The sequence below is a fragment of the Rutidosis leptorrhynchoides genome, chromosome 8, assembly GCF_046630445.1.
Source record: "Rutidosis leptorrhynchoides isolate AG116_Rl617_1_P2 chromosome 8, CSIRO_AGI_Rlap_v1, whole genome shotgun sequence".
Classification (NCBI taxonomy): domain Eukaryota; kingdom Viridiplantae; phylum Streptophyta; class Magnoliopsida; order Asterales; family Asteraceae; genus Rutidosis; species Rutidosis leptorrhynchoides.
Window position 1 is genome coordinate 335,989,897 of NC_092340.1, and position 4,111 is coordinate 335,994,007.

A 4,111-nucleotide genomic window follows, 5' to 3' on the forward strand; every position below is an offset into this window, starting at 1 on the left:
ATAGGAGATGGATGACCCCAAAAAAGGGGGACATTGATGATGACCTGATTAGCATTGACAAATTCAAAAAGGATGCACGAAAAAGAAATGCTAAGTTCATGGTCAAATACGACAAAAAGAGGGCAAAGCTGTATGCTGAGCGAGCAGACAGGATCAAACGGATGACTCCTGAAGAAATGAAAGATTATCTTGCATCTACTGAGTCAGGGGGAGGAGTTAGAGCTGACATTTTTATGAAGTGGTTAGATGCTATGTTAGAAACCAGCTCATCTTCTCGACTAACATCTTTTGCACAGCCAGCTACACAACAACAGCCAGCAGAAATAATAAATCTTGATGATGATGATGTTCAAAGGGAGCATCTTGCTATTGTTCCCTACCTGCCTCCAGAAGAACCAGTATCAACACAAGAACCATCAGCTGAACCCAAGCCTATTGAAAAACAAAGGGTTAAATCCACTCCTATGGACAACCAGCCCCTCAGGAAAGGACCCCTATTTGAGGCAGCTGATGAAGGTACTGTGGCAGTTGTGCCAGCTGATACTAATCAGTCAGCTGGTACTGAAGACCCAGCCAGTAGTGTGCTGCTGGGTGAAACAAGTGTTGAAGACCCAGCAACGGTGGATGTGCTGGGAGATATACAAGATGATGATACGGTTAATCCTGCTGACTTTACAGTCTGGGTTAGTGGAGATCACTTATTTGTTCAATCACTTATCTCTCCCTAGACCCTCACTTATTTTAATAGAACACGGGATAATCGTGTTAATCAGTTTCCAGTGAGTTCATCTGGCATAGGTGAATCAATCATGTATCCTCCATCTTCCCTAAAACGTCATGGTAAACACATAATTTGGGAAGATGATTCAGTTATCCATGGTGAGCCAGACTTATTTAAGATGAATCCAGATGAAAGAGATGCTTACAGGCTGGAGAACACTGTACAATAATTGCTTGAGCAAAGACAAGCTGCTATTAATGAACTTGATCAGCCACTCTACATCACTGCCTTGACTTATGGCATTGAAATTGGTATATACTTAAACAACAGTGGTTAAAGGCTCTCTACTGATGAGGAGAAAGCTCAATTTCAAGAGGCTCGCCAGCTGGGTATGGATCTAAGGGAGTATCGTGCTGCCCTTAGAACTGAAGAGGGTAGAAAGATGATTGAAACAGCAAAATCCCTGAAAATTACTGTCGACAATTATTTGTTGGGCTTACAAGCTGAAATTCAAAGAAGGGAGGCTGCTGATGATGAACTCGCTGAGAGGGTAAGGCTTCAGGAGATAGAAGACAAATTGGCTGCTGATAGAAAGCAAGAGGCTGAGTCCCTAAAATTAGCCAAAGCCATTGTCAAAGAACAGGATAAGGCACTTGATGAGATGGAAGCTGCTGAGAAAGCACCTGCTACTGCTCCTATAGAACCTGTCTGTACCATTGAATTTCCTGATCATTATTATAGGAATAGGTATGGTGATGTGATGAATAGAAGATCCAATCTCAGCAGGATCATCAAAGTGAACAGAGGGTCAAAAAGAGCTTTCAATGTCATAAGGAAGAATAATGTTCAAGAAAGAATAAACTATGACGAGTTAAGATCCCTAGGATTTAGTGAATGGATGGAGATCTTGGAGTATTTCATTGGTAAAGGTGAAAGTGCTATCAAAAATACACTTAAATCTGAACTCCAACAGCTCTTCAAGAAAGCAACAAGGTTTGGGAATGCACCAGTAGTGAATGTAGAAGAAGTTCTTTCTCAAAAGCCTAAAGGAAAGCAATCTACTGATGAAGGACCAACTGGAAGAGGCCCCATCATTCTACCTCCTCATATCCCTGTATTTGACCCTGCTGATGTACCTTATCTATTCCTTGAAGCCTGGAGAATCAAACAAGAGGAGCTATCTGAAGAAGAACGAGATAAAGATAAAGATAGACAGTCTTGTAACGACCCGACCAAAACCGTTATTGACGGCGTCGTTAACTTAGGTCCCGTTGCGTGGTCGTAGTCCCTATATGAGACTCGTTTGACCAAAATTATGTCGCATTCATTTGAAAGGTACAAGACTTGCAAGTTTAGTTTACAAAACCGTTCGACAACAAGTCTAAGTTTACAAAAGTCATAAAGTATAAATGAAATAACTTGCGACATAATTAGTTTAAAAACACAGTTGCTATAAATAGTGTAAGTATGTAAACAAAAGTTTGAATCCAAAGGTGCTATCACTAGCGTATGTATGTATGTATCTTGACTCCAAGCAAATAATCAGAGTGTATGCATGTATGCTTGACCCCAAGCAAGTATGAGTGTACGCGGAAGCATGTATCAAATAGCCAAGTATGAACCTGAGAAACATATAGAAAACTGTCAACGAAAAAACGTTGGTGAAATCATAGGTGTTTGTAATAAACGTTGTTTTTGAACCACAAGATTTAGTATTCCCATAACGTTGATTATCATAATCGTTTGCATTCCAAAAGTATTGTTCGCGAGCACCCAATTATCAAGACTTAACGTTTCCTTCCATAGAACCCCGTCACAATAGTGTTAGAACATACACTGTTTCTCGAAAATATATTTCATCCGTAGACGGTAGCGAACCGTCCGTAATGAGGGTTTGTCAAACCCGTATGGCCACACAATATAAGTTCTCGCTTACACCCTGCAAGTGTAACTAATGATAATCGAATTGAGGATTTTTGTTCTAACTCGCTGTGGAATGTTTGTTTTCCTTGTACTTGTGTTCAAAGTATAAAAGTAAGTAGTACAAAATGTAACAAAGTATATGTTTCTCAGCCCACAATTTAAAAGTATAAAAAGTTGTTGAAAAGGTGGGACTATGATCTCACCTCGAGTGCACGAGTATAAATGTACTTCACAAAGTAAACGTGTGCATGAAAGTTGCTTAGCCTTGACCTAAACAAGTAAGTTATATCAATTGACCGGTTACAACACAAGGTCGGGCGAAATGTGTTCAATTTGTCCTATGGCTCGTTACGACTCGATTAATATAGCATGTGAATCAATTTGTCAAGTTTCATGCACGATACAAGTAGTTAAGTATGTTAGAACGATTGTATAATCGTTTGGTTAAGTTTGACTAAAAGTCAAACTTGGTCAAAGTCAACGGGGTCGGGTCGGGTATCCGACAATTTTCCCATGATGAGAAATCATTTATGAGCAGAATGGCCAAGTTTCATGTTAATCGGAGTTACGGTTAAGCGGGAAACATTTTGTGAAAGGAAAAATAAAAACAAAAATGAGCTGGGCATATGCGCGGCGCGCAATGGGTTGCGCGGCGCGCACCCAAGTGTAAATCCTGGTCAGAACTTAACCACGAAGGCAAACATCTGGGATTTCTAATTCTGTGCGGCGCGCGGGTATATGCGCGGCGCGCAATACCCGGGAAACATGCAGTTTGCAGAAAAATGGTCCAAGTCACGAACCAAAACTCAAATTAACATATTTCATGATCCGCAAACAATTAGAACATGTATCTTATATCATCGGAAAGGTATTTTGACAAGGAATACAACTAACCACTTTTCATCAAGCAAAAACATTATTTACAATAACCGAAAACTCGTCAATTGATCAAGAAAGGTTTATTTTCAAAGTTTCAAGTTCGTAAAACGTATTTTATGATTCGGGAATCCAATTTACACATACGATATGCCGTTTTGAAGGTAATGAAGCATACATTACTACTAAACACTAACAATTAACATTTCATGGCATTCAAGCATCAAAAGTTCATGTCAAGAACTATCAAACCCTAGTCAAACATCACAAAATCATTAATCGGGTTTTTGAAGTTTTCTTAATCAACCTACACATCAAAATGTGGCTAATGATACTAGTAACACAATTAAAACATGCACTTTAACAATTAAACAACATTTAATCATCCAAAATCAAAGATTAAGCACACCCATTTCAAAGTTCATACTAGTTACTCTAAATTAACAAATCGAGCAAACAAAACATATATTCATATTATACACGAGCCATAGACACTAACTAACACAATTTCAAGTCAAAAACACGAATTTAAAGAAAATTAGAGTTTTAGAAATGTTACCCAAATGAGATGAAGTTGGTATCAAATTGTAG